Here is a 26,811-nt window from a genome sequence, read left to right as displayed (position 1 = left end):
ACTGATGGTAAAATATATCAGTGAAAGGCCAAATTTTCAGGGCATATTGTGTGCTCCAGTGGCGCAATCGGTCAGCGCGCGGTACTTATAAGACAGTATCTGTTGAGCAATGCCGAGGTTGTGAGTTCAAGCCTCACCTGGAGCAGGAATATTTAGCTTTTTTTTCTTTTAATGATATCATCAGTCATTCATCTTCTGCTCTCGGAACATTTTTTATATGTAAGGATATTATGAAAAAGTAAAGCAAGAACATGAAATGCTAAGCAAACAGTAAGCCCCAGTGGCCTAATGGATAAGGCACTGGCCTCCTAAGCCAGGGATTGTGGGTTCAAGTCCCATCTGGGGTGTTTGTATTTATATCAACCATCTCAGCATTAGGGGTGGTTCTTTTAGCCTTGCTTCACCTGGATGCTGGATTTGCACAACAGTCCTGTTGAGTTGTGCTTGTTAATTGTTGCCACAGTAGCTACAAAATGACATTTATCATGATAACATTGTGGATTAGTGTCCTTAAAAGGTTTTTCTATAATTGAGGACCAAGGTTTAAAGACCCATCTTGGATGCATATTCCTTTGTTGCTCATTAGTCTTCACAAAAAATGATTCTTTTTTCAATGCTTGTGATTTTGTTCTTACAAGAAATCTCCATTTACCTCAACATTTCTGTAGAGTTTGTCTTGCAAATAAGTACCAGAGTGGCTGAAATATGACATTATCTAAGGCAATTGCTGATGGGAATCTTGAAGTCCTTTCTTGCATGTTGGAAGAATGGTATTTTTGATTTTATCATATTTCTTCTGCCACTCATCTTACTGTCATTGTAGATGGTAGAGTTGCAACAAACAACATATTCTTTTAATCAGACTACAATAATGATATAAGACTTTACATATTAAAATAGTGCATTATAAGACACATTAGTGTCAGTTTTCCTTATGCCACATTTTATATCTACTATCTTAACATAATTTTAGAAAAAATTAAATGAATTATTTTCCAATTTTGAGAAAATGATACAGTAAAACCTAGATATGAATTTTCTTAGCAAATTACACCTACGAATACATAAATCTAGCCAATAACACCAATGCGCGATACAAATCATTTCTTTATGCTGAGCATTTAACTTCTGTCAAGTACCTTATTGAAGTATTGAATGCAGTAAAATAGTGGAATTCAAAAAGAAATTAAATCAAGATGGGGAGACAGAGACAATAAGTGTATTGACATTTTTAACTGATGGTAAAATATATCAGTGAAAGGCCAAATTTTCATGGCATACTGTGTGCTCCAGTGGCGCAATCGGTCAGCGCGCGGTACTTATAAGACAGTATCTGTTGAGCAATGCCGAGGTTGTGAGTTCAAGCCTCACCTGGAGCAGGAATATTTAGCTTTTTTTTCTTTTAATGATATCATCAGTCATTCATCTTCTGCTCTCGGAACATTTTTTATATGTAAGGATATTATGAAAAAGTAAAGCAAGAACATGAAATGCTAAGCAAACAGTAAGCCCCAGTGGCCTAATGGATAAGGCACTGGCCTCCTAAGCCAGGGATTGTGGGTTCAAGTCCCATCTGGGGTGTTTGTATTTATATCAACCATCTCAGCATTAGGGGTGGTTCTTTTAGCCTTGCTTCACCTGGATGCTGGATTTGCACAACAGTCCTGTTGAGTTGTGCTTGTTAATTGTTGCCACAGTAGCTACAAAATGACATTTATCATGATAACATTGTGGATTAGTGTCCTTAAAAGGTTTTTCTATAATTGAGGACCAAGGTTTAAAGACCCATCTTGGATGCATATTCCTTTGTTGCTCATTAGTCTTCACAAAAAATGATTCTTTTTTCAATGCTTGTGATTTTGTTCTTACAAGAAATCTCCATTTACCTCAACATTTCTGTAGAGTTTGTCTTGCAAATAAGTACCAGAGTGGCTGAAATATGACATTATCTAAGGCAATTGCTGATGGGAATCTTGAAGTCCTTTCTTGCATGTTGGAAGAATGGTATTTTTGATTTTATCATATTTCTTCTGCCACTCATCTTACTGTCATTGTAGATGGTAGAGTTGCAACAAACAACATATTCTTTTAATCAGACTACAATAATGATATAAGACTTTACATATTAAAATAGTGCATTATAAGACACATTAGTGTCAGTTTTCCTTATGCCACATTTTATATCTACTATCTTAACATAATTTTAGAAAAAATTAAATGAATTATTTTCCAATTTTGAGAAAATGATACAGTAAAACCTAGATATGAATTTTCTTAGCAAATTACACCTACGAATACATAAATCTAGCCAATAACACCAATGCGCGATACAAATCATTTCTTTATGCTGAGCATTTAACTTCTGTCAAGTACCTTATTGAAGTATTGAATGCAGTAAAATAGTGGAATTCAAAAAGAAATTAAATCAAGATGGGGAGACAGAGACAATAAGTGTATTGACATTTTTAACTGATGGTAAAATATATCAGTGAAAGGCCAAATTTTCAGGGCATACTGTGTGCTCCAGTGGCGCAATCGGTCAGCGCGCGGTACTTATAAGACAGTATCTGTTGAGCAATGCTGAGGTTGTGAGTTCAAGCCTCACCTGGAGCAGGAATATTTAGCTTTTTTTTCTTTTAATGATATCATCAGTCATTCATCTTCTGCTCTCGGAACATTTTTTATATGTAAGGATATTATGAAAAAGTAAAGCAAGAACATGAAATGCTAAGCAAACAGTAAGCCCCAGTGGCCTAATGGATAAGGCACTGGCCTCCTAAGCCAGGGATTGTGGGTTCAAGTCCCATCTGGGGTGTTTGTATTTATATCAACCATCTCAGCATTAGGGGTGGTTCTTTTAACCTTGCTTCACCTGGATGCTGGATTTGCACAACAGTCCTGTTGAGTTGTGCTTGTTAATTGTTGCCACAGTAGCTACAAAATGACATTTATCATGATAACATTGTGGATTAGTGTCCTTAAAAGGTTTTTCTATAATTGAGGACCAAGGTTTAAAGACCCATCTTGGATGCATATTCCTTTGTTGCTCATTAGTCTTCACAAAAAATGATTCTTTTTTCAATGCTTGTGATTTTGTTCTTACAAGAAATCTCCATTTACCTCAACATTTCTGTAGAGTTTGTCTTGCAAATAAGTACCAGGGTGGCTGAAATATGACATTATCTAAGGCAATTGCTGATGGGAATCTTGAAGTCCTTTCTTGCATGTTGGAAGAATGGTATTTTTGATTTTATCATATTTCTTCTGCCACTCATCTTACTGTCATTGTAGATGGTAGAGTTGCAACAAACAACATATTCTTTTAATCAGACTACAATAATGATATAAGACTTTACATATTAAAATAGTGCATTATAAGACACATTAGTGTCAGTTTTCCTTATGCCACATTTTATATCTACTATCTTAACATAATTTTAGAAAAAATTAAATGAATTATTTTCCAATTTTGAGAAAATGATACAGTAAAACCTAGATATGAATTTTCTTAGCAAATTACACCTACGAATACATAAATCTTGCCAATAACACCAATGCGCGATACAAATCATTTCTTTTTGCTGAGCATTTAACTTCTATCAAGTACCTTATTGAAGTATTGAATGCAGTAAAATAGTGGAATTCAAAAATAAATTAAATCAAGATGGGGAGACAGAGACAATAAGTGTATTGACATTTTTAACTGATGGTAAAATATATCAGTGAAAGGCCAAATTTTCAGGGCATATTGTGTGCTCCAGTGGCGCAATCGGTCAGCGCGCGGTACTTATAAGACAGTATCTGTTGAGCAATGCCGAGGTTGTGAGTTCAAGCCTCACCTGGAGCAGGAATATTTAGCTTTTTTTTCTTTTAATGATATCATCAGTCATTCATCTTCTGCTCTCGGAACATTTTTTATATGTAAGGATATTATGAAAAAGTAAAGCAAGAACATGAAATGCTAAGCAAACAGTAAGCCCCAGTGGCCTAATGGATAAGGCACTGGCCTCCTAAGCCAGGGATTGTGGGTTCAAGTCCCATCTGGGGTGTTTGTATTTATATCAACCATCTCAGCATTAGGGGTGGTTCTTTTAGCCTTGCTTCACCTGGATGCTGGATTTGCACAACAGTCCTGTTGAGTTGTGCTTGTTAATTGTTGCCACAGTAGCTACAAAATGACATTTATCATGATAACATTGTGGATTAGTGTCCTTAAAAGGTTTTTCTATAATTGAGGACCAAGGTTTAAAGACCCATCTTGGATGCATATTCCTTTGTTGCTCATTAGTCTTCACAAAAAATGATTCTTTTTTCAATGCTTGTGATTTTGTTCTTACAAGAAATCTCCATTTACCTCAACATTTCTGTAGAGTTTGTCTTGCAAATAAGTACCAGAGTGGCTGAAATATGACATTATCTAAGGCAATTGCTGATGGGAATCTTGAAGTCCTTTCTTGCATGTTGGAAGAATGGTATTTTTGATTTTATCATATTTCTTCTGCCACTCATCTTACTGTCATTGTAGATGGTAGAGTTGCAACAAACAACATATTCTTTTAATCAGACTACAATAATGATATAAGACTTTACATATTAAAATAGTGCATTATAAGACACATTAGTGTCAGTTTTCCTTATGCCACATTTTATATCTACTATCTTAACATAATTTTAGAAAAAATTAAATGAATTATTTTCCAATTTTGAGAAAATGATACAGTAAAACCTAGATATGAATTTTCTTAGCAAATTACACCTACGAATACATAAATCTAGCCAATAACACCAATGCGCGATACAAATCATTTCTTTATGCTGAGCATTTAACTTCTGTCAAGTACCTTATTGAAGTATTGAATGCAGTAAAATAGTGGAATTCAAAAAGAAATTAAATCAAGATGGGGAGACAGAGACAATAAGTGTATTGACATTTTTAACTGATGGTAAAATATATCAGTGAAAGGCCAAATTTTCAGGGCATACTGTGTGCTCCAGTGGCGCAATCGGTCAGCGCGCGGTACTTATAAGACAGTATCTGTTGAGCAATGCCGAGGTTGTGAGTTCAAGCCTCACCTGGAGCAGGAATATTTAGCTTTTTTTTCTTTTAATGATATCATCAGTCATTCATCTTCTGCTCTCGGAACATTTTTTATGTGTAAGGATATTATGAAAAAGTAAAGCAAGAACATGAAATGCTAAGCAAACAGTAAGCCCCAGTGGCCTAATGGATAAGGCACTGGCCTCCTAAGCCAGGGATTGTGGGTTCAAGTCCCATCTGGGGTGTTTGTATTTATATCAACCATCTCAGCATTAGGGGTGGTTCTTTTAGCCTTGCTTCACCTGGATGCTGGATTTGCACAACAGTCCTGTTGAGTTGTGCTTGTTAATTGTTGCCACAGTAGCTACAAAATGACATTTATCATGATAACATTGTGGATTAGTGTCCTTAAAAGGTTTTTCTATAATTGAGGACCAAGGTTTAAAGACCCATCTTGGATGCATATTCCTTTGTTGCTCATTAGTCTTCACAAAAAATGATTCTTTTTTCAATGCTTGTGATTTTGTTCTTACAAGAAATCTCCATTTACCTCAACATTTCTGTAGAGTTTGTCTTGCAAATAAGTACCAGAGTGGCTGAAATATGACATTATCTAAGGCAATTGCTGATGGGAATCTTGAAGTCCTTTCTTGCATGTTGGAAGAATGGTATTTTTGATTTTATCATATTTCTTCTGCCACTCATCTTACTGTCATTGTAGATGGTAGAGTTGCAACAAACAACATATTCTTTTAATCAGACTACAATAATGATATAAGACTTTACATATTAAAATAGTGCATTATAAGACACATTAGTGTCAGTTTTCCTTATGCCACATTTTATATCTACTATCTTAACATAATTTTAGAAAAAATTAAATGAATTATTTTCCAATTTTGAGAAAATGATACAGTAAAACCTAGATATGAATTTTCTTAGCAAATTACACCTACGAATACATAAATCTTGCCAATAACACCAATGCGCGATACAAATCATTTCTTTTTGCTGAGCATTTAACTTCTATCAAGTACCTTATTGAAGTATTGAATGCAGTAAAATAGTGGAATTCAAAAATAAATTAAATCAAGATGGGGAGACAGAGACAATAAGTGTATTGACATTTTTAACTGATGGTAAAATATATCAGTGAAAGGCCAAATTTTCAGGGCATATTGTGTGCTCCAGTGGCGCAATCGGTCAGCGCGCGGTACTTATAAGACAGTATCTGTTGAGCAATGCCGAGGTTGTGAGTTCAAGCCTCACCTGGAGCAGGAATATTTAGCTTTTTTTTCTTTTAATGATATCATCAGTCATTCATCTTCTGCTCTCGGAACATTTTTTATATGTAAGGATATTATGAAAAAGTAAAGCAAGAACATGAAATGCTACGCAAACAGTAAGCCCCAGTGGCCTAATGGATAAGGCACTGGCCTCCTAAGCCAGGGATTGTGGGTTCAAGTCCCATCTGGGGTGTTTGTATTTATATCAACCATCTCAGCATTAGGGGTGGTTCTTTTAGCCTTGCTTCACCTGGATGCTGGATTTGCACAACAGTCCTGTTGAGTTGTGCTTGTTAATTGTTGCCACAGTAGCTACAAAATGACATTTATCATGATAACATTGTGGATTAGTGTCCTTAAAAGGTTTTTCTATAATTGAGGACCAAGGTTTAAAGACCCATCTTGGATGCATATTCCTTTGTTGCTCATTAGTCTTCACAAAAAATGATTCTTTTTTCAATGCTTGTGATTTTGTTCTTACAAGAAATCTCCATTTACCTCAACATTTCTGTAGAGTTTGTCTTGCAAATAAGTACCAGAGTGGCTGAAATATGACATTATCTAAGGCAATTGCTGATGGGAATCTTGAAGTCCTTTCTTGCATGTTGGAAGAATGGTATTTTTGATTTTATCATATTTCTTCTGCCACTCATCTTACTGTCATTGTAGATGGTAGAGTTGCAACAAACAACATATTCTTTTAATCAGACTACAATAATGATATAAGACTTTACATATTAAAATAGTGCATTATAAGACACATTAGTGTCAGTTTTCCTTATGCCACATTTTATATCTACTATCTTAACATAATTTTAGAAAAAATTAAATGAATTATTTTCCAATTTTGAGAAAATGATACAGTAAAACCTAGATATGAATTTTCTTAGCAAATTACACCTACGAATACATAAATCTAGCCAATAACACCAATGCGCGATACAAATCATTTCTTTATGCTGAGCATTTAACTTCTGTCAAGTACCTTATTGAAGTATTGAATGCAGTAAAATAGTGGAATTCAAAAAGAAATTAAATCAAGATGATTCTTTTTTCAATGCTTGTGATTTTGTTCTTACAAGAAATCTCCATTTACCTCAACATTTCTGTAGAGTTTGTCTTGCAAATAAGTACCAGAGTGGCTGAAATATGACATTATCTAAGGCAATTGCTGATGGGAATCTTGAAGTCCTTTCTTGCATGTTGGAAGAATGGTATTTTTGATTTTATCATATTTCTTCTGCCACTCATCTTACTGTCATTGTAGATGGTAGAGTTGCAACAAACAACATATTCTTTTAATCAGACTACAATAATGATATAAGACTTTACATATTAAAATAGTGCATTATAAGACACATTAGTGTCAGTTTTCCTTATGCCACATTTTATATCTACTATCTTAACATAATTTTAGAAAAAATTAAATGAATTATTTTCCAATTTTGAGAAAATGATACAGTAAAACCTAGATATGAATTTTCTTAGCAAATTACACCTACGAATACATAAATCTAGCCAATAACACCAATGCGCGATACAAATCATTTCTTTATGCTGAGCATTTAACTTCTGTCAAGTACCTTATTGAAGTATTGAATGCAGTAAAATAGTGGAATTCAAAAAGAAATTAAATCAAGATGGGGAGACAGAGACAATAAGTGTATTGACATTTTTAACTGATGGTAAAATATATCAGTGAAAGGCCAAATTTTCAGGGCATATTGTGTGCTCCAGTGGCGCAATCGGTCAGTGCGCGGTACTTATAAGACAGTATCTGTTGAGCAATGCCGAGGTTGTGAGTTCAAGCCTCACCTGGAGCAGGAATATTTAGCTTTTTTTTCTTTTAATGATATCATCAGTCATTCATCTTCTGCTCTCGGAACATTTTTTATATGTAAGGATATTATGAAAAAGTAAAGCAAGAACATGAAATGCTAAGCAAACAGTAAGCCCCAGTGGCCTAATGGATAAGGCACTGGCCTCCTAAGCCAGGGATTGTGGGTTCAAGTCCCATCTGGGGTGTTTGTATTTATATCAACCATCTCAGCATTAGGGGTGGTTCTTTTAGCCTTGCTTCACCTGGATGCTGGATTTGCACAACAGTCCTGTTGAGTTGTGCTTGTTAATTGTTGCCACAGTAGCTACAAAATGACATTTATCATGATAACATTGTGGATTAGTGTCCTTAAAAGGTTTTTCTATAATTGAGGACCAAGGTTTAAAGACCCATCTTGGATGCATATTCCTTTGTTGCTCATTAGTCTTCACAAAAAATGATTCTTTTTTCAATGCTTGTGATTTTGTTCTTACAAGAAATCTCCATTTACCTCAACATTTCTGTAGAGTTTGTCTTGCAAATAAGTACCAGAGTGGCTGAAATATGACATTATCTAAGGCAATTGCTGATGGGAATCTTGAAGTCCTTTCTTGCATGTTGGAAGAATGGTATTTTTGATTTTATCATATTTCTTCTGCCACTCATCTTACTGTCATTGTAGATGGTAGAGTTGCAACAAACAACATATTCTTTTAATCAGACTACAATAATGATATAAGACTTTACATATTAAAATAGTGCATTATAAGACACATTAGTGTCAGTTTTCCTTATGCCACATTTTATATCTACTATCTTAACATAATTTTAGAAAAAATTAAATGAATTATTTTCCAATTTTGAGAAAATGATACAGTAAAACCTAGATATGAATTTTCTTAGCAAATTACACCTACGAATACATAAATCTAGCCAATAACACCAATGCGCGATACAAATCATTTCTTTATGCTGAGCATTTAACTTCTGTCAAGTACCTTATTGAAGTATTGAATGCAGTAAAATAGTGGAATTCAAAAAGAAATTAAATCAAGATGGGGAGACAGAGACAATAAGTGTATTGACATTTTTAACTGATGGTAAAATATATCAGTGAAAGGCCAAATTTTCAGGGCATACTGTGTGCTCCAGTGGCGCAATCGGTCAGCGCGCGGTACTTATAAGACAGTATCTGTTGAGCAATGCCGAGGTTGTGAGTTCAAGCCTCACCTGGAGCAGGAATATTTAGCTTTTTTTTCTTTTAATGATATCATCAGTCATTCATCTTCTGCTCTCGGAACATTTTTTATATGTAAGGATATTATGAAAAAGTAAAGCAAGAACATGAAATGCTAAGCAAACAGTAAGCCCCAGTGGCCTAATGGATAAGGCACTGGCCTCCTAAGCCAGGGATTGTGGGTTCAAGTCCCATCTGGGGTGTTTGTATTTATATCAACCATCTCAGCATAAGGGGTGGTTCTTTTAGCCTTGCTTCACCTGGATGCTGGATTTGCACAACAGTCCTGTTGAGTTGTGCTTGTTAATTGTTGCCACAGTAGCTACAAAATGACATTTATCATGATAACATTGTGGATTAGTGTCCTTAAAAGGTTTTTCTATAATTGAGGACCAAGGTTTAAAGACCCATCTTGGATGCATATTCCTTTGTTGCTCATTAGTCTTCACAAAAAATGATTCTTTTTTCAATGCTTGTGATTTTGTTCTTACAAGAAATCTCCATTTACCTCAACATTTCTGTAGAGTTTGTCTTGCAAATAAGTACCAGAGTGGCTGAAATATGACATTATCTAAGGCAATTGCTGATGGGAATCTTGAAGTCCTTTCTTGCATGTTGGAAGAATGGTATTTTTGATTTTATCATATTTCTTCTGCCACTCATCTTACTGTCATTGTAGATGGTAGAGTTGCAACAAACAACATATTCTTTTAATCAGACTACAATAATGATATAAGACTTTACATATTAAAATAGTGCATTATAAGACACATTAGTGTCAGTTTTCCTTATGCCACATTTTATATCTACTATCTTAACATAATTTTAGAAAAAATTAAATGAATTATTTTCCAATTTTGAGAAAATGATACAGTAAAACCTAGATATGAATTTTCTTAGCAAATTACACCTACGAATACATAAATCTAGCCAATAACACCAATGCGCGATACAAATCATTTCTTTATGCTGAGCATTTAACTTCTGTCAAGTACCTTATTGAAGTATTGAATGCAGTAAAATAGTGGAATTCAAAAAGAAATTAAATCAAGATGGGGAGACAGAGACAATAAGTGTATTGACATTTTTAACTGATGGTAAAATATATCAGTGAAAGGCCAAATTTTCAGGGCATACTGTGTGCTCCAGTGGCGCAATCGGTCAGCGCGCGGTACTTATAAGACAGTATCTGTTGAGCAATGCCGAGGTTGTGAGTTCAAGCCTCACCTGGAGCAGGAATATTTAGCTTTTTTTTCTTTTAATGATATCATCAGTCATTCATCTTCTGCTCTCGGAACATTTTTTATATGTAAGGATATTATGAAAAAGTAAAGCAAGAACATGAAATGCTAAGCAAACAGTAAGCCCCAGTGGCCTAATGGATAAGGCACTGGCCTCCTAAGCCAGGGATTGTGGGTTCAAGTCCCATCTGGGGTGTTTGTATTTATATCAACCATCTCAGCATTAGGGGTGGTTCTTTTAGCCTTGCTTCACCTGGATGCTGGATTTGCACAACAGTCCTGTTGAGTTGTGCTTGTTAATTGTTGCCACAGTAGCTACAAAATGACATTTATCATGATAACATTGTGGATTAGTGTCCTTAAATGGTTTTTCTATAATTGAGGACCAAGGTTTAAAGACCCATCTTGGATGCATATTCCTTTGTTGCTCATTAGTCTTCACAAAAAATGATTCTTTTTTCAATGCTTGTGATTTTGTTCTTACAAGAAATCTCCATTTACCTCAACATTTCTGTAGAGTTTGTCTTGCAAATAAGTACCAGAGTGGCTGAAATATGACATTATCTAAGGCAATTGCTGATGGGAATCTTGAAGTCCTTTCTTGCATGTTGGAAGAATGGTATTTTTGATTTTATCATATTTCTTCTGCCACTCATCTTACTGTCATTGTAGATGGTAGAGTTGCAACAAACAACATATTCTTTTAATCAGACTACAATAATGATATAAGACTTTACATATTAAAATAGTGCATTATAAGACACATTAGTGTCAGTTTTCCTTATGCCACATTTTATATCTACTATCTTAACATAATTTTAGAAAAAATTAAATGAATTATTTTCCAATTTTGAGAAAATGATACAGTAAAACCTAGATATGAATTTTCTTAGCAAATTACACCTACGAATACATAAATCTAGCCAATAACACCAATGCGCGATACAAATCATTTCTTTATGCTGAGCATTTAACTTCTGTCAAGTACCTTATTGAAGTATTGAATGCAGTAAAATAGTGGAATTCAAAAAGAAATTAAATCAAGATGGGGAGACAGAGACAATAAGTGTATTGACATTTTTAACTGATGGTAAAATATATCAGTGAAAGGCCAAATTTTCAGGGCATACTGTGTGCTCCAGTGGCGCAATCGGTCAGCGCGCGGTACTTATAAGACAGTATCTGTTGAGCAATGCTGAGGTCGTGAGTTCAAGCCTCACCTGGAGCAGGAATATTTAGCTTTTTTTTCTTTTAATGATATCATCAGTCATTCATCTTCTGCTCTCGGAACATTTTTTATATGTAAGGATATTATGAAAAAGTAAAGCAAGAACATGAAATGCTAAGCAAACAGTAAGCCCCAGTGGCCTAATGGATAAGGCACTGGCCTCCTAAGCCAGGGATTGTGGGTTCAAGTCCCATCTGGGGTGTTTGTATTTATATCAACCATCTCAGCATTAGGGGTGGTTCTTTTAACCTTGCTTCACCTGGATGCTGGATTTGCACAACAGTCCTGTTGAGTTGTGCTTGTTAATTGTTGCCACAGTAGCTACAAAATGACATTTATCATGATAACATTGTGGATTAGTGTCCTTAAAAGGTTTTTCTATAATTGAGGACCAAGGTTTAAAGACCCATCTTGGATGCATATTCCTTTGTTGCTCATTAGTCTTCACAAAAAATGATTCTTTTTTCAATGCTTGTGATTTTGTTCTTACAAGAAATCTCCATTTACCTCAACATTTCTGTAGAGTTTGTCTTGCAAATAAGTACCAGAGTGGCTGAAATATGACATTATCTAAGGCAATTGCTGATGGTAATCTTGAAGTCCTTTCTTGCATGTTGGAAGAATGGTATTTTTGATTTTATCATATTTCTTCTGCCACTCATCTTACTGTCATTGTAGATGGTAGAGTTGCAACAAACAACATATTCTTTTAATCAGACTACAATAATGATATAAGACTTTACATATTAAAATAGTGCATTATAAGACACATTAGTGTCAGTTTTCCTTATGCCACATTTTATATCTACTATCTTAACATAATTTTAGAAAAAATTAAATGAATTATTTTCCAATTTTGAGAAAATGATACAGTAAAACCTAGATATGAATTTTCTTAGCAAATTACACCTACGAATACATAAATCTTGCCAATAACACCAATGCGCGATACAAATCATTTCTTTTTGCTGAGCATTTAACTTCTATCAAGTACCTTATTGAAGTATTGAATGCAGTAAAATAGTGGAATTCAAAAATAAATTAAATCAAGATGGGGAGACAGAGACAATAAGTGTATTGACATTTTTAACTGATGGTAAAATATATCAGTGAAAGGCCAAATTTTCAGGGCATATTGTGTGCTCCAGTGGCGCAATCGGTCAGCGCGCGGTACTTATAAGACAGTATCTGTTGAGCAATGCCGAGGTTGTGAGTTCAAGCCTCACCTGGAGCAGGAATATTTAGCTTTTTTTTCTTTTAATGATATCATCAGTCATTCATCTTCTGCTCTCGGAACATTTTTTATATGTAAGGATATTATGAAAAAGTAAAGCAAAAACATGAAATGCTAAGCAAACAGTAAGCCCCAGTGGCCTAATGGATAAGGCACTGGCCTCCTAAGCCAGGGATTGTGGGTTCAAGTCCCATCTGGGGTGTTTGTATTTATATCAACCATCTCAGCATTAGGGGTGGTTCTTTTAGCCGTGCTTCACCTGGATGCTGGATTTGCACAACAGTCCTGTTGAGTTGTGCTTGTTAATTGTTGCCACAGTAGCTACAAAATGACATTTATCATGATAACATTGTGGATTAGTGTCCTTAAAAGGTTTTTCTATAATTGAGGACCAAGGTTTAAAGACCCATCTTGGATGCATATTCCTTTGTTGCTCATTAGTCTTCACAAAAAATGATTCTTTTTTCAATGCTTGTGATTTTGTTCTTACAAGAAATCTCCATTTACCTCAACATTTCTGTAGAGTTTGTCTTGCAAATAAGTACCAGAGTGGCTGAAATATGACATTATCTAAGGCAATTGCTGATGGGAATCTTGAAGTCCTTTCTTGCATGTTGGAAGAATGGTATTTTTGATTTTATCATATTTCTTCTGCCACTCATCTTACTGTCATTGTAGATGGTAGAGTTGCAACAAACAACATATTCTTTTAATCAGACTACAATAATGATATAAGACTTTACATATTAAAATAGTGCATTATAAGACACATTAGTGTCAGTTTTCCTTATGCCACATTTTATATCTACTATCTTAACATAATTTTAGAAAAAATTAAATGAATTATTTTCCAATTTTGAGAAAATGATACAGTAAAACCTAGATATGAATTTTCTTAGCAAATTACACCTACGAATACATAAATCTAGCCAATAACACCAATGCGCGATACAAATCATTTCTTTATGCTGAGCATTTAACTTCTGTCAAGTACCTTATTGAAGTATTGAATGCAGTAAAATAGTGGAATTCAAAAAGAAATTAAATCAAGATGGGGAGACAGAGACAATAAGTGTATTGACATTTTTAACTGATGGTAAAATATATCAGTGAAAGGCCAAATTTTCAGGGCATACTGTGTGCTCCAGTGGCGCAATCAGTCAGCGCGCGGTACTTATAAGACAGTATCTGTTGAGCAATGCCGAGGTTGTGAGTTCAAGCCACACCTGGAGCAGGAATATTTAGCTTTTTTTTCTTTTAATGATATCATCAGTCATTCATCTTCTGCTCTCGGAACATTTTTTATATGTAAGGATATTATGAAAAAGTAAAGCAAGAACATGAAATGCTAAGCAAACAGTAAGCCCCAGTGGCCTAATGGATAAGGCACTGGCCTCCTAAGCCAGGGATTGTGGGTTCAAGTCCCATCTGGGGTGTTTGTATTTATATCAACCATCTCAGCATTAGGGGTGGTTCTTTTAGCCTTGGTTCACCTGGATGCTGGATTTGCACAACAGTCCTGTTGAGTTGTGCTTGTTAATTGTTGCCACAGTAGCTACAAAATGACATTTATCATGATAACATTGTGGATTAGTGTCCTTAAAAGGTTTTTCTATAATTGAGGACCAAGGTTTAAAGACCCATCTTGGATGCATATTCCTTTGTTGCTCATTAGTCTTCACAAAAAATGATTCTTTTTTCAATGCTTGTGATTTTGTTCTTACAAGAAATCTCCATTTACCTCAACATTTCTGTAGAGTTTGTCTTGCAAATAAGTACCAGAGTGGCTGAAATATGACATTATCTAAGGCAATTGCTGATGGGAATCTTGAAGTCCTTTCTTGCATGTTGGAAGAATGGTATTTTTGATTTTATCATATTTCTTCTGCCACTCATCTTACTGTCATTGTAGATGGTAGAGTTGCAACAAACAACATATTCTTTTAATCAGACTACAATAATGATATAAGACTTTACATATTAAAATAGTGCATTATAAGACACATTAGTGTCAGTTTTCCTTATGCCACATTTTATATCTACTATCTTAACATAATTTTAGAAAAAATTAAATGAATTATTTTCCAATTTTGAGAAAATGATACAGTAAAACCTAGATATGAATTTTCTTAGCAAATTACACCTACGAATACATAAATCTAGCCAATAACACCAATGCGCGATACAAATCATTTCTTTATGCTGAGCATTTAACTTCTGTCAAGTACCTTATTGAAGTATTGAATGCAGTAAAATAGTGGAATTCAAATAGAAATTAAATCAAGATGGGGAGACAGAGACAATAAGTGTATTGACATTTTTAACTGATGGTAAAATATATCAGTGAAAGGCCAAATTTTCAGGGCATACTGTGTGCTCCAGTGGCGCAATCGGTCAGCGCGCGGTACTTATAAGACAGTATCTGTTGAGCAATGCCGAGGTTGTGAGTTCAAGCCTCACCTCATATTTAGCTTTTTTTTCTTTTAATGATATCATCAGTCATTCATCTTCTGCTCTCGGAACATTTTTTATATGTAAGGATATTATGAAAAAGTAAAGCAAGAACATGAAATGCTAAGCAAACAGTAAGCCCCAGTGGCCTAATGGATAAGGCACTGGCCTCCTAAGCCAGGAAATGTGGGTTCAAGTCCCATCTGGGGTGTTTGTATTTATATCAACCATCTCAGCATTAGGGGTGGTTCTTTTAGCCTTGCTTCACCTGGATGCTGGATTTGCACAACAGTCCTGTTGAGTTGTGCTTGTTAATTGTTGCCACAGTAGCTACAAAATGACATTTATCATGATAACATTGTGGATTAGTGTCCTTAAAAGGTTTTTCTATAATTGAGGACCAAGGTTTAAAGACCCATCTTGGATGCATATTCCTTTGTTGCTCATTAGTCTTCACAAAAAATGATTCTTTTTTCAATGCTTGTGATTTTGTTCTTACAAGAAATCTCCATTTACCTCAACATTTCTGTAGAGTTTGTCTTGCAAATAAGTACCAGAGTGGCTGAAATATGACATTATCTAAGGCAATTGCTGATGGGAATCTTGAAGTCCTTTCTTGCATGTTGGAAGAATGGTATTTTTGATTTTATCATATTTCTTCTGCCACTCATCTTACTGTCATTGTAGATGGTAGAGTTGCAACAAACAACATATTCTTTTAATCAGACTACAATAATGATATAAGACTTTACATATTAAAATAGTGCATTATAAGACACATTAGTGTCAGTTTTCCTTATGCCACATTTTATATCTACTATCTTAACATAATTTTAGAAAAAATTAAATGAATTATTTTCCAATTTTGAGAAAATGATACAGTAAAACCTAGATATGAATTTTCTTAGCAAATTACACCTACGAATACATAAATCTTGCCAATAACACCAATGCGCGATACAAATCATTTCTTTTTGCTGAGCATTTAACTTCTATCAAGTACCTTATTGAAGTATTGAATGCAGTAAAATAGTGGAATTCAAAAATAAATTAAATCAAGATGGGGAGACAGAGACAATAAGTGTATTGACATTTTTAACTGATGGTAAAATATATCAGTGAAAGGCCAAATTTTCAGGGCATACTGTGTGCTCCAGTGGCGCAATCGGTCAGCGCGCGGTACTTATAAGACAGTATCTGTTGAGCAATGCCGAGGTTGTGAGTTCAAGCCTCACCTGGAGCAGGAATATTTAGCTTTTTTTTCTTTTAATGATATCATCAGTCATTCATCTTCTGCTCTCGGAACATTTTTTATATGTAAGGATATTATGAAAAAGTAAAGCAAGAACATGAAATGCTAAGCAAACAGTAAGCCCCAGTGGCCTAATGGATAAGGCACTGGCCTCCTAAGCCAGGGATTGTGGGTTCAAGTCCCATCTGGGGTGTTTGTATTTATATCAACCATCTCAGCATTAGGGGTGGTTCTTTTAGCCTTGCTTCACCTGGATGCTGGATTTGCACAACAGTCCTGTTGAGTTGTGCTTGTTAATTGTTGCCACAGTAGCTACAAAATGACATTTATCATGATAACATTGTGGATTAGTGTCCTTAAAAGGTTTTTCTATAATTGAGGACCAAGGTTTAAAGACCCATCTTGGATGCATATTCCTTTGTTGCTCATTAGTCTTCACAAAAAATGATTCTTTTTTCAATGCTTGTGATTTTGTTCTTACAAGAAATCTCCATTTACCTCAACATTTCTGTAGAGTTTGTCTTGCAAATAAGTACCAGAGTGGCTGAAATATGACATTATCTAAGGCAATTGCTGATGGGAATCTTGAAGTCCTTTCTTGCATGTTGGAAGAATGGTATTTTTGATTTTATCATATTTCTTCTGCCACTCATCTTACTGTCATTGTAGATGGTAGAGTTGCAACAAACAACATATTCTTTTAATCAGACTACAATAATGATATAAGACTTTACATATTAAAATAGTGCATTATAAGACACATTAGTGTCAGTTTTCCTTATGCCACATTTTATATCTACTATCTTAACATAATTTTAGAAAAAATTAAATTAATTATTTTCCAATTTTGAGAAAATGATACAGTAAAACCTAGATATGAATTTTCTTAGCAAATTACACCTACGAATACATAAATCTAGCCAATAACACCAATGCGCGATACAAATCATTTCTTTATGCTGAGCATTTAACTTCTGTCAAGTACCTTATTGAAGTATTGAATGCAGTAAAATAGTGGAATTCAAAAAGAAATTAAATCAAGATGGGGAGACAGAGACAATAAGTGTATTGACATTTTTAACTGATGGTAAAATATATCAGTGAAAGGCCAAATTTTCAGGGCATACTGTGTGCTCCAGTGGCGCAATCGGTCAGCGCGCGGTACTTATAAGACAGTATCTGTTGAGCAATGCCGAGGTTGTGAGTTCAAGCCTCACCTGGAGCAGGAATATTTAGCTTTTTTTTCTTTTAATGATATCATCAGTCATTCATCTTCTGCTCTCGGAACATTTTTTATATGTAAGGATATTATGAAAAAGTAAAGCAAGAACATGAAATGCTAAGCAAACAGTAAGCCCCAGTGGCCTAATGGATAAGGCACTGGCCTCCTAAGCCAGGGATTGTGGGTTCAAGTCCCATCTGGGGTGTTTGTATTTATATCAACCATCTCAGCATTAGGGGTGGTTCTTTTAGCCTTGCTTCACCTGGATGCTGGATTTGCACAACAGTCCTGTTGAGTTGTGCTTGTTAATTGTTGCCACAGTAGCTACAAAATGACATTTATCATGATAACATTGTGGATTAGTGTCCTTAAAAGGTTTTTCTATAATTGAGGACCAAGGTTTAAAGACCCATCTTGGATGCATATTCCTTTGTTGCTCATTAGTCTTCACAAAAAATGATTCTTTTTTCAATGCTTGTGATTTTGTTCTTACAAGAAATCTCCATTTACCTCAACATTTCTGTAGAGTTTGTCTTGCAAATAAGTACCAGAGTGGCTGAAATATGACATTATCTAAGGCAATTGCTGATGGGAATCTTGAAGTCCTTTCTTGCATGTTGGAAGAATGGTATTTTTGATTTTATCATATTTCTTCTGCCACTCATCTTACTGTCATTGTAGATGGTAGAGTTGCAACAAACAACATATTCTTTTAATCAGACTACAATAATGATATAAGACTTTACATATTAAAATAGTGCATTATAAGACACATTAGTGTCAGTTTTCCTTATGCCACATTTTATATCTACTATCTTAACATAATTTTAGAAAAAATTAAATGAATTATTTTCCAATTTTGAGAAAATGATACAGTAAAACCTAGATATGAATTTTCTTAGCAAATTACACCTACGAATACATAAATCTAGCCAATAACACCAATGCGCGATACAAATCATTTCTTTATGCTGAGCATTTAACTTCTGTCAAGTACCTTATTGAAGTATTGAATGCAGTAAAATAGTGGAATTCAAAAAGAAATTAAATCAAGATGGGGAGACAGAGACAATAAGTGTATTGACATTTTTAACTGATGGTAAAATATATCAGTGAAAGGCCAAATTTTCAGGGCATACTGTGTGCTCCAGTGGCGCAATCGGTCAGCGCGCGGTACTTATAAGACAGTATCTGTTGAGCAATGCCGAGGTTGTGAGTTCAAGCCTCACCTGGAGCAGGAATATTTAGCTTTTTTTTCTTTTAATGATATCATCAGTCATTCATCTTCTGCTCTCGGAACATTTTTTATATGTAAGGATATTATGAAAAAGTAAAGCAAGAACATGAAATGCTAAGCAAACAGTAAGCCCCAGTGGCCTAATGGATAAGGCACTGGCCTCCTAAGCCAGGGATTGTGGGTTCAAGTCCCATCTGGGGTGTTTGTATTTATATCAACCATCTCAGCATTAGGGGTGGTTCTTTTAGCCTTGCTTCACCTGGATGCTGGATTTGCACAACAGTCCTGTTGAGTTGTGCTTGTTAATTGTTGCCACAGTAGCTACAAAATGACATTTATCATGATAACATTGTGGATTAGTGTCCTTAAAAGGTTTTTCTATAATTGAGGACCAAGGTTTAAAGACCCATCTTGGATGCATATTCCTTTGTTGCTCATTAGTCTTCACAAAAAATGATTCTTTTTTCAATGCTTGTGATTTTGTTCTTACAAGAAATCTCCATTTACCTCAACATTTCTGTAGAGTTTGTCTTGCAAATAAGTACCAGAGTGGCTGAAATATGACATTATCTAAGGCAATTGCTGATGGGAATCTTGAAGTCCTTTCTTGCATGTTGGAAGAATGGTATTTTTGATTTTATCATATTTCTTCTGCCACTCATCTTACTGTCATTGTAGATGGTAGAGTTGCAACAAACAACATATTCTTTTAATCAGACTACAATAATGATATAAGACTTTACATATTAAAATAGTGCATTATAAGACACATTAGTGTCAGTTTTCCTTATGCCACATTTTATATCTACTATCTTAACATAATTTTAGAAAAAATTAAATGAATTATTTTCCAATTTTGAGAAAATGATACAGTAAAACCTAGATATGAATTTTCTTAGCAAATTACACCTACGAATACATAAATCTTGCCAATAACACCAATGCGCGATACAAATCATTTCTTTTTGCTGAGCATTTAACTTCTATCAAGTACCTTATTGAAGTATTGAATGCAGTAAAATAGTGGAATTCAAAAATAAATTAAATCAAGATGGGGAGACAGAGACAATAAGTGTATTGACATTTTTAACTGATGGTAAAATATATCAGTGAAAGGCCAAATTTTCAGGGCATACTGTGTGCTCCAGTGGCGCAATCGGTCAGCGCGCGGTACTTATAAGACAGTATCTGTTGAGCAATGCCGAGGTTGTGAGTTCAAGCCTCACCTGGAGCAGGAATATTTAGCTTTTTTTTCTTTTAATGATATCATCAGTCATTCATCTTCTGCTCTCGGAACATTTTTTATATGTAAGGATATTATGAAAAAGTAAAGCAAGAACATGAAATGCTAAGCAAACAGTAAGCCCCAGTGGCCTAATGGATAAGGCACTGGCCTCCTAAGCCAGGGATTGTGGGTTCAAGTCCCATCTGGGGTGTTTGTATTTATATCAACCATCTCAGCATTAGGGGTGGTTCTTTTAGCCTTGCTTCACCTGGATGCTGGATTTGCACAACAGTCCTGTTGAGTTGTGCTTGTTAATTGTTGCCACAGTAGCTACAAAATGACATTTATCATGATAACATTGTGGATTAGTGTCCTTAAAAGGTTTTTCTATAATTGAGGACCAAGGTTTAAAGACCCATCTTGGATGCATATTCCTTTGTTGCTCATTAGTCTTCACAAAAAATGATTCTTTTTTCAATGCTTGTGATTTTGTTCTTACAAGAAATCTCCATTTACCTCAACATTTCTGTAGAGTTTGTCTTGCAAATAAGTACCAGAGTGGCTGAAATATGACATTATCTAAGGCAATTGCTGATGGGAATCTTGAAGTCCTTTCTTGCATGTTGGAAGAATGGTATTTTTGATTTTATCATATTTCTTCTGCCACTCATCTTACTGTCATTGTAGATGGTAGAGTTGCAACAAACAACATATTCTTTTAATCAGACTACAATAATGATATAAGACTTTACATATTAAAATAGTGCATTATAAGACACATTAGTGTCAGTTTTCCTTATGCCACATTTTATATCTACTATCTTAACATAATTTTAGAAAAAATTAAATGAATTATTTTCCAATTTTGAGAAAATGATACAGTAAAACCTAGATATGAATTTTCTTAGCAAATTACACCTACGAATACATAAATCTTGCCAATAACACCAATGCGCGATACAAATCATTTCTTTTTGCTGAGCATTTAACTTCTATCAAGTACCTTATTGAAGTATTGAATGCAGTAAAATAGTGGAATTCAAAAAGAAATTAAATCAAGATGGGGAGACAGAGACAATAAGTGTATTGACATTTTTAACTGATGGTAAAATATATCAGTGAAAGGCCAAATTTTCAGGGCATACTGTGTGCTCCAGTGGCGCAATCGGTCAGCGCGCGGTACTTATAAGACAGTATCTGTTGAGCAATGCCGAGGTTGTGAGTTCAAGCCTCACCTGGAGCAGGAATATTTAGCTTTTTTTTCTTTTAATGATATCATCAGTCATTCATCTTCTGCTCTCGGAACATTTTTTATATGTAAGGATATTATGAAAAAGTAAAGCAAGAACATGAAATGCTAAGCAAACAGTAAGCCCCAGTGGCCTAATGGATAAGGCACTGGCCTCCTAAGCCAGGGATTGTGGGTTCAAGTCCCATCTGGGGTGTTTGTATTTATATCAACCATCTCAGCATTAGGGGTGGTTCTTTTAGCCTTGCTTCACCTGGATGCTGGATTTGCACAACAGTCCTGTTGAGTTGTGCTTGTTAATTGTTGCCACAGTAGCTACAAAATGACATTTATCATGATAACATTGTGGATTAGTGTCCTTAAAAGGTTTTTCTATAATTGAGGACCAAGGTTTAAAGACCCATCTTGGATGCATATTCCTTTGTTGCTCATTAGTCTTCACAAAAAATGATTCTTTTTTCAATGCTTGTGATTTTGTTCTTACAAGAAATCTCCATTTACCTCAACATTTCTGTAGAGTTTGTCTTGCAAATAAGTACCAGAGTGGCTGAAATATGACATTATTTTCCAATTTTGAGAAAATGATACAGTAAAACCTAGATATGAATTTTCTTAGCAAATTACACCTACGAATACATAAATCTTGCCAATAACACCAATGCGCGATACAAATCATTTCTTTTTGCTGAGCATTTAACTTCTATCAAGTACCTTATTGAAGTATTGAATGCAGTAAAATAGTGGAATTCAAAAATAAATTAAATCAAGATGGGGAGACAGAGACAATAAGTGTATTGACATTTTTAACTGATGGTAAAATATATCAGTGAAAGGCCAAATTTTCAGGGCATACTGTGTGCTCCAGTGGCGCAATCGGTCAGCGCGCGGTACTTATAAGACAGTATCTGTTGAGCAATGCCGAGGTTGTGAGTTCAAGCCTCACCTGGAGCAGGAATATTTAGCTTTTTTTTCTTTTAATGATATCATCAGTCATTCATCTTCTGCTCTCGGAACATTTTTTATATGTAAGGATATTATGAAAAAGTAAAGCAAGAACATGAAATGCTAAGCAAACAGTAAGCCCCAGTGGCCTAATGGATAAGGCACTGGCCTCCTAAGCCAGGGATTGTGGGTTCAAGTCCCATCTGGGGTGTTTGTATTTATATCAACCATCTCAGCATTAGGGGTGGTTCTTTTAGCCTTGCTTCACCTGGATGCTGGATTTGCACAACAGTCCTGTTGAGTTGTGCTTGTTAATTGTTGCCACAGTAGCTACAAAATGACATTTATCATGATAACATTGTGGATTAGTGTCCTTAAAAGGTTTTTCTATAATTGAGGACCAAGGTTTAAAGACCCATCTTGGATGCATATTCCTTTGTTGCTCATTAGTCTTCACAAAAAATGATTCTTTTTTCAATGCTTGTGATTTTGTTCTTACAAGAAATCTCCATTTACCTCAACATTTCTGTAGAGTTTGTCTTGCAAATAAGTACCAGAGTGGCTGAAATATGACATTATCTAAGGCAATTGCTGATGGGAATCTTGAAGTCCTTTCTTGCATGTTGGAAGAATGGTATTTTTGATTTTATCATATTTCTTCTGCCACTCATCTTACTGTCATTGTAGATGGTAGAGTTGAAACAAACAACATATTCTTTTAATCAGACTACAATAATGATATAAGACTTTACATATTAAAATAGTGCATTATAAGACACATTAGTGTCAGTTTTCCTTATGCCACATTTTATATCTACTATCTTAACATAATTTTAGAAAAAATTAAATGAATTATTTTCCAATTTTGAGAAAATGATACAGTAAAACCTAGATATGAATTTTCTTAGCAAATTACACCTACGAATACATAAATCTAGCCAATAACACCAATGCGCGATACAAATCATTTCTTTATGCTGAGCATTTAACTTCTGTCAAGTACCTTATTGAAGTATTAAATGCAGTAAAATAGTGGAATTCAAAAAGAAATTAAATCAAGATGGGGAGACAGAGACAATAAGTGTATTGACATTTTTAACTGATGGTAAAATATATCAGTGAAAGGCCAAATTTTCAGGGCATACTGTGTGCTCCAGTGGCTCAATCGGTCAGCGCGCGGTACTTATAAGACAGTATCTGTTGAGCAATGCCGAGGTTGTGAGTTCAAGCCTCACCTGGAGCAGGAATATTTAGCTTTTTTTTCTTTTAATGATATCATCAGTCATTCATCTTCTGCTCTCGGAACATTTTTTATATGTAAGGATATTATGAAAAAGTAAAGCAAGAACATGAAATGCTAAGCAAACAGTAAGCCCCAGTGGCCTAATGGATAAGGCACTGGCCTCCTAAGCCAGGGATTGTGGGTTCAAGTCCCATCTGGGGTGTTTGTATTTATATCAACCATCTCAGCATTAGGGGTGGTTCTTTTAGCCTTGCTTCACCTGGATGCTGGATTTGCACAACAGTCCTGTTGAGTTGTGCTTGTTAATTGTTGCCACAGTAGCTACAAAATGACATTTATCATGATAACATTGTGGATTAGTGTCCTTAAAAGGTTTTTCTATAATTGAGGACCAAGGTTTAAAGACCCATCTTGGATGCATATTCCTTTGTTGCTCATTAGTCTTCACAAAAAATGATTCTTTTTTCAATGCTTGTGATTTTGTTCTTACAAGAAATCTCCATTTACCTCAACATTTCTGTAGAGTTTGTCTTGCAAATAAGTACCAGAGTGGCTGAAATATGACATTATTTTCCAATTTTGAGAAAATGATACAGTAAAACCTAGATATGAATTTTCTTAGCAAATTACACCTACGAATACATAAATCTTGCCAATAACACCAATGCGCGATACAAATCATTTCTTTTTGCTGAGCATTTAACTTCTATCAAGTACCTTATTGAAGTATTGAATGCAGTAAAATAGTGGAATTCAAAAATAAATTAAATCAAGATGGGGAGACAGAGACAATAAGTGTATTGACATTTTTAACTGATGGTAAAATATATCAGTGAAAGGCCAAATTTTCAGGGCATACTGTGTGCTCCAGTGGCGCAATCGGTCAGCGCGCGGTACTTATAAGACAGTATCTGTTGAGCAATGCCGAGGTTGTGAGTTCAAGCCTCACCTGGAGCAGGAATATTTAGCTTTTTTTTCTTTTAATGATATCATCAGTCATTCATCTTCTGCTCTCGGAACATTTTTTATATGTAAGGATATTATGAAAAAGTAAAGCAAGAACATGAAATGCTAAGCAAACAGTAAGCCCCAGTGGCCTAATGGATAAGGCACTGGCCTCCTAAGCCAGGGATTGTGGGTTCAAGTCCCATCTGGGGTGTTTGTATTTATATCAACCATCTCAGCATTAGGGGTGGTTCTTTTAGCCTTGCTTCACCTGGATGCTGGATTTGCACAACAGTCCTGTTGAGTTGTGCTTGTTAATTGTTGCCACAGTAGCTACAAAATGACATTTATCATGATAACATTGTGGATTAGTGTCCTTAAAAGGTTTTTCTATAATTGAGGACCAAGGTTTAAAGACCCATCTTGGATGCATATTCCTTTGTTGCTCATTAGTCTTCACAAAAAATGATTCTTTTTTCAATGCTTGTGATTTTGTTCTTACAAGAAATCTCCATTTACCTCAACATTTCTGTAGAGTTTGTCTTGCAAATAAGTACCAGAGTGGCTGAAATATGACATTATCTAAGGCAATTGCTGATGGGAATCTTGAAGTCCTTTCTTGCATGTTGGAAGAATGGTATTTTTGATTTTATCATATTTCTTCTGCCACTCATCTTACTGTCATTGTAGATGGTAGAGTTGCAACAAACAACATATTCTTTTAATCAGACTACAATAATGATATAAGACTTTACATATTAAAATAGTGCATTATAAGACACATTAGTGTCAGTTTTCCTTATGCCACATTTTATATCTACTATCTTAACATAATTTTAGAAAAAATTAAATGAATTATTTTCCAATTTTGAGAAAATGATACAGTAAAACCTAGATATGAATTTTCTTAGCAAATTACACCTACGAATACATAAATCTAGCCAATAACACCAATGCGCGATACAAATCATTTCTTTATGCTGAGCATTTAACTTCTGTCAAGTACCTTATTGAAGTATTGAATGCAGTAAAATAGTGGAATTCAAAAATAAATTAAATCAAGATGGGGAGACAGAGACAATAAGTGTATTGACATTTTTAACTGATGGTAAAATATATCAGTGAAAGGCCAAATTTTCAGGGCATACTGTGTGCTCCAGTGGCGCAATCGGTCAGCGCGCGGTACTTATAAGACAGTATCTGTTGAGCAATGCCGAGGTTGTGAGTTCAAGCCTCACCTGGAGCAGGAATATTTAGCTTTTTTTTCTTTTAATGATATCATCAGTCATTCATCTTCTGCTCTCGGAACATTTTTTATATGTAAGGATATTATGAAAAAGTAAAGCAAGAACATGAAATGCTAAGCAAACAGTAAGCCCCAGTGGCCTAATGGATAAGGCACTGGCCTCCTAAGCCAGGGATTGTGGGTTCAAGTCCCATCTGGGGTGTTTGTATTTATATCAACCATCTCAGCATTAGGGGTGGTTCTTTTAGCCTTGCTTCACCTGGATGCTGGATTTGCACAACAGTCCTGTTGAGTTGTGCTTGTTAATTGTTGCCACAGTAGCTACAAAATGACATTTATCATGATAACATTGTGGATTAGTGTCCTTAAAAGGTTTTTCTATAATTGAGGACCAAGGTTTAAAGACCCATCTTGGATGCATATTCCTTTGTTGCTCATTAGTCTTCACAAAAAATGATTCTTTTTTCAATGCTTGTGATTTTGTTCTTACAAGAAATCTCCATTTACCTCAACATTTCTGTAGAGTTTGTCTTGCAAATAAGTACCAGAGTGGCTGAAATATGACATTATTTTCCAATTTTGAGAAAATGATACAGTAAAACCTAGATATGAATTTTCTTAGCAAATTACACCTACGAATACATAAATCTTGCCAATAACACCAATGCGCGATACAAATCATTTCTTTTTGCTGAGCATTTAACTTCTATCAAGTA

General features: G+C 34.9%; 42 non-coding genes across 42 annotated transcripts; all 42 read left to right on the top strand.

Moving 5' to 3' along the window:
- The first annotated feature begins 52 nt into the window (after positions 1-52).
- Positions 53-145, top strand: TRNAI-UAU (transfer RNA isoleucine (anticodon UAU)). The gene is given in 2 exon segments: positions 53-90; positions 110-145. It is a non-coding gene; the product is annotated as a tRNA-Ile (tRNA).
- Positions 146-274: 129 nt separating this feature from the next.
- Positions 275-347, top strand: TRNAR-CCU (transfer RNA arginine (anticodon CCU)). The gene has a single exon. It is a non-coding gene; the product is annotated as a tRNA-Arg (tRNA).
- Positions 348-1,286: 939 nt separating this feature from the next.
- On the top strand, positions 1,287-1,379 carry TRNAI-UAU (transfer RNA isoleucine (anticodon UAU)). The gene is given in 2 exon segments: positions 1,287-1,324; positions 1,344-1,379. It is a non-coding gene; the product is annotated as a tRNA-Ile (tRNA).
- A 129-nt stretch (positions 1,380-1,508) lies between these two features.
- On the top strand, positions 1,509-1,581 carry TRNAR-CCU (transfer RNA arginine (anticodon CCU)). Its single transcript has one exon. It is a non-coding gene; the product is annotated as a tRNA-Arg (tRNA).
- Positions 1,582-2,520: 939 nt separating this feature from the next.
- TRNAI-UAU (transfer RNA isoleucine (anticodon UAU)) lies at positions 2,521-2,613 on the top strand. The gene is given in 2 exon segments: positions 2,521-2,558; positions 2,578-2,613. It is a non-coding gene; the product is annotated as a tRNA-Ile (tRNA).
- A 129-nt stretch (positions 2,614-2,742) lies between these two features.
- Positions 2,743-2,815, top strand: TRNAR-CCU (transfer RNA arginine (anticodon CCU)). The gene has a single exon. It is a non-coding gene; the product is annotated as a tRNA-Arg (tRNA).
- A 939-nt stretch (positions 2,816-3,754) lies between these two features.
- On the top strand, positions 3,755-3,847 carry TRNAI-UAU (transfer RNA isoleucine (anticodon UAU)). The gene is given in 2 exon segments: positions 3,755-3,792; positions 3,812-3,847. It is a non-coding gene; the product is annotated as a tRNA-Ile (tRNA).
- Positions 3,848-3,976: 129 nt separating this feature from the next.
- On the top strand, positions 3,977-4,049 carry TRNAR-CCU (transfer RNA arginine (anticodon CCU)). The gene has a single exon. It is a non-coding gene; the product is annotated as a tRNA-Arg (tRNA).
- A 939-nt stretch (positions 4,050-4,988) lies between these two features.
- On the top strand, positions 4,989-5,081 carry TRNAI-UAU (transfer RNA isoleucine (anticodon UAU)). The gene is given in 2 exon segments: positions 4,989-5,026; positions 5,046-5,081. It is a non-coding gene; the product is annotated as a tRNA-Ile (tRNA).
- Positions 5,082-5,210: 129 nt separating this feature from the next.
- TRNAR-CCU (transfer RNA arginine (anticodon CCU)) lies at positions 5,211-5,283 on the top strand. The gene has a single exon. It is a non-coding gene; the product is annotated as a tRNA-Arg (tRNA).
- A 939-nt stretch (positions 5,284-6,222) lies between these two features.
- TRNAI-UAU (transfer RNA isoleucine (anticodon UAU)) lies at positions 6,223-6,315 on the top strand. Its single transcript is given in 2 exon segments — positions 6,223-6,260; positions 6,280-6,315. It is a non-coding gene; the product is annotated as a tRNA-Ile (tRNA).
- A 129-nt stretch (positions 6,316-6,444) lies between these two features.
- TRNAR-CCU (transfer RNA arginine (anticodon CCU)) lies at positions 6,445-6,517 on the top strand. The gene has a single exon. It is a non-coding gene; the product is annotated as a tRNA-Arg (tRNA).
- Positions 6,518-8,054: 1,537 nt separating this feature from the next.
- TRNAI-UAU (transfer RNA isoleucine (anticodon UAU)) lies at positions 8,055-8,147 on the top strand. The gene is given in 2 exon segments: positions 8,055-8,092; positions 8,112-8,147. It is a non-coding gene; the product is annotated as a tRNA-Ile (tRNA).
- A 129-nt stretch (positions 8,148-8,276) lies between these two features.
- Positions 8,277-8,349, top strand: TRNAR-CCU (transfer RNA arginine (anticodon CCU)). The gene has a single exon. It is a non-coding gene; the product is annotated as a tRNA-Arg (tRNA).
- Positions 8,350-9,288: 939 nt separating this feature from the next.
- On the top strand, positions 9,289-9,381 carry TRNAI-UAU (transfer RNA isoleucine (anticodon UAU)). The gene is given in 2 exon segments: positions 9,289-9,326; positions 9,346-9,381. It is a non-coding gene; the product is annotated as a tRNA-Ile (tRNA).
- Positions 9,382-9,510: 129 nt separating this feature from the next.
- On the top strand, positions 9,511-9,583 carry TRNAR-CCU (transfer RNA arginine (anticodon CCU)). The gene has a single exon. It is a non-coding gene; the product is annotated as a tRNA-Arg (tRNA).
- Positions 9,584-10,522: 939 nt separating this feature from the next.
- Positions 10,523-10,615, top strand: TRNAI-UAU (transfer RNA isoleucine (anticodon UAU)). Its single transcript is given in 2 exon segments — positions 10,523-10,560; positions 10,580-10,615. It is a non-coding gene; the product is annotated as a tRNA-Ile (tRNA).
- Positions 10,616-10,744: 129 nt separating this feature from the next.
- On the top strand, positions 10,745-10,817 carry TRNAR-CCU (transfer RNA arginine (anticodon CCU)). The gene has a single exon. It is a non-coding gene; the product is annotated as a tRNA-Arg (tRNA).
- A 939-nt stretch (positions 10,818-11,756) lies between these two features.
- Positions 11,757-11,849, top strand: TRNAI-UAU (transfer RNA isoleucine (anticodon UAU)). The gene is given in 2 exon segments: positions 11,757-11,794; positions 11,814-11,849. It is a non-coding gene; the product is annotated as a tRNA-Ile (tRNA).
- Positions 11,850-11,978: 129 nt separating this feature from the next.
- On the top strand, positions 11,979-12,051 carry TRNAR-CCU (transfer RNA arginine (anticodon CCU)). Its single transcript has one exon. It is a non-coding gene; the product is annotated as a tRNA-Arg (tRNA).
- A 939-nt stretch (positions 12,052-12,990) lies between these two features.
- TRNAI-UAU (transfer RNA isoleucine (anticodon UAU)) lies at positions 12,991-13,083 on the top strand. The gene is given in 2 exon segments: positions 12,991-13,028; positions 13,048-13,083. It is a non-coding gene; the product is annotated as a tRNA-Ile (tRNA).
- Positions 13,084-13,212: 129 nt separating this feature from the next.
- Positions 13,213-13,285, top strand: TRNAR-CCU (transfer RNA arginine (anticodon CCU)). The gene has a single exon. It is a non-coding gene; the product is annotated as a tRNA-Arg (tRNA).
- A 1,161-nt stretch (positions 13,286-14,446) lies between these two features.
- On the top strand, positions 14,447-14,519 carry TRNAR-CCU (transfer RNA arginine (anticodon CCU)). The gene has a single exon. It is a non-coding gene; the product is annotated as a tRNA-Arg (tRNA).
- A 1,153-nt stretch (positions 14,520-15,672) lies between these two features.
- TRNAR-CCU (transfer RNA arginine (anticodon CCU)) lies at positions 15,673-15,745 on the top strand. Its single transcript has one exon. It is a non-coding gene; the product is annotated as a tRNA-Arg (tRNA).
- Positions 15,746-16,684: 939 nt separating this feature from the next.
- Positions 16,685-16,777, top strand: TRNAI-UAU (transfer RNA isoleucine (anticodon UAU)). The gene is given in 2 exon segments: positions 16,685-16,722; positions 16,742-16,777. It is a non-coding gene; the product is annotated as a tRNA-Ile (tRNA).
- Positions 16,778-16,906: 129 nt separating this feature from the next.
- On the top strand, positions 16,907-16,979 carry TRNAR-CCU (transfer RNA arginine (anticodon CCU)). The gene has a single exon. It is a non-coding gene; the product is annotated as a tRNA-Arg (tRNA).
- A 939-nt stretch (positions 16,980-17,918) lies between these two features.
- TRNAI-UAU (transfer RNA isoleucine (anticodon UAU)) lies at positions 17,919-18,011 on the top strand. Its single transcript is given in 2 exon segments — positions 17,919-17,956; positions 17,976-18,011. It is a non-coding gene; the product is annotated as a tRNA-Ile (tRNA).
- A 129-nt stretch (positions 18,012-18,140) lies between these two features.
- TRNAR-CCU (transfer RNA arginine (anticodon CCU)) lies at positions 18,141-18,213 on the top strand. Its single transcript has one exon. It is a non-coding gene; the product is annotated as a tRNA-Arg (tRNA).
- Positions 18,214-19,152: 939 nt separating this feature from the next.
- Positions 19,153-19,245, top strand: TRNAI-UAU (transfer RNA isoleucine (anticodon UAU)). The gene is given in 2 exon segments: positions 19,153-19,190; positions 19,210-19,245. It is a non-coding gene; the product is annotated as a tRNA-Ile (tRNA).
- A 129-nt stretch (positions 19,246-19,374) lies between these two features.
- Positions 19,375-19,447, top strand: TRNAR-CCU (transfer RNA arginine (anticodon CCU)). Its single transcript has one exon. It is a non-coding gene; the product is annotated as a tRNA-Arg (tRNA).
- A 939-nt stretch (positions 19,448-20,386) lies between these two features.
- TRNAI-UAU (transfer RNA isoleucine (anticodon UAU)) lies at positions 20,387-20,479 on the top strand. The gene is given in 2 exon segments: positions 20,387-20,424; positions 20,444-20,479. It is a non-coding gene; the product is annotated as a tRNA-Ile (tRNA).
- Positions 20,480-20,608: 129 nt separating this feature from the next.
- TRNAR-CCU (transfer RNA arginine (anticodon CCU)) lies at positions 20,609-20,681 on the top strand. Its single transcript has one exon. It is a non-coding gene; the product is annotated as a tRNA-Arg (tRNA).
- Positions 20,682-21,620: 939 nt separating this feature from the next.
- Positions 21,621-21,713, top strand: TRNAI-UAU (transfer RNA isoleucine (anticodon UAU)). The gene is given in 2 exon segments: positions 21,621-21,658; positions 21,678-21,713. It is a non-coding gene; the product is annotated as a tRNA-Ile (tRNA).
- A 129-nt stretch (positions 21,714-21,842) lies between these two features.
- TRNAR-CCU (transfer RNA arginine (anticodon CCU)) lies at positions 21,843-21,915 on the top strand. The gene has a single exon. It is a non-coding gene; the product is annotated as a tRNA-Arg (tRNA).
- Positions 21,916-22,577: 662 nt separating this feature from the next.
- Positions 22,578-22,670, top strand: TRNAI-UAU (transfer RNA isoleucine (anticodon UAU)). Its single transcript is given in 2 exon segments — positions 22,578-22,615; positions 22,635-22,670. It is a non-coding gene; the product is annotated as a tRNA-Ile (tRNA).
- Positions 22,671-22,799: 129 nt separating this feature from the next.
- TRNAR-CCU (transfer RNA arginine (anticodon CCU)) lies at positions 22,800-22,872 on the top strand. The gene has a single exon. It is a non-coding gene; the product is annotated as a tRNA-Arg (tRNA).
- A 939-nt stretch (positions 22,873-23,811) lies between these two features.
- On the top strand, positions 23,812-23,904 carry TRNAI-UAU (transfer RNA isoleucine (anticodon UAU)). The gene is given in 2 exon segments: positions 23,812-23,849; positions 23,869-23,904. It is a non-coding gene; the product is annotated as a tRNA-Ile (tRNA).
- Positions 23,905-24,033: 129 nt separating this feature from the next.
- Positions 24,034-24,106, top strand: TRNAR-CCU (transfer RNA arginine (anticodon CCU)). The gene has a single exon. It is a non-coding gene; the product is annotated as a tRNA-Arg (tRNA).
- Positions 24,107-24,768: 662 nt separating this feature from the next.
- Positions 24,769-24,861, top strand: TRNAI-UAU (transfer RNA isoleucine (anticodon UAU)). Its single transcript is given in 2 exon segments — positions 24,769-24,806; positions 24,826-24,861. It is a non-coding gene; the product is annotated as a tRNA-Ile (tRNA).
- Positions 24,862-24,990: 129 nt separating this feature from the next.
- TRNAR-CCU (transfer RNA arginine (anticodon CCU)) lies at positions 24,991-25,063 on the top strand. The gene has a single exon. It is a non-coding gene; the product is annotated as a tRNA-Arg (tRNA).
- A 939-nt stretch (positions 25,064-26,002) lies between these two features.
- Positions 26,003-26,095, top strand: TRNAI-UAU (transfer RNA isoleucine (anticodon UAU)). The gene is given in 2 exon segments: positions 26,003-26,040; positions 26,060-26,095. It is a non-coding gene; the product is annotated as a tRNA-Ile (tRNA).
- A 129-nt stretch (positions 26,096-26,224) lies between these two features.
- On the top strand, positions 26,225-26,297 carry TRNAR-CCU (transfer RNA arginine (anticodon CCU)). The gene has a single exon. It is a non-coding gene; the product is annotated as a tRNA-Arg (tRNA).
- The last annotated feature ends 514 nt before the right edge of the window (positions 26,298-26,811 follow it).

Source organism: Crinia signifera, chromosome 5 (genome assembly GCF_055691185.1).
Source record: "Crinia signifera chromosome 5, ASM5569118v1, whole genome shotgun sequence".
Lineage (NCBI taxonomy): Eukaryota > Metazoa > Chordata > Amphibia > Anura > Myobatrachidae > Crinia > Crinia signifera.
This window is presented reverse-complemented; position numbering and strand designations above follow the sequence as displayed.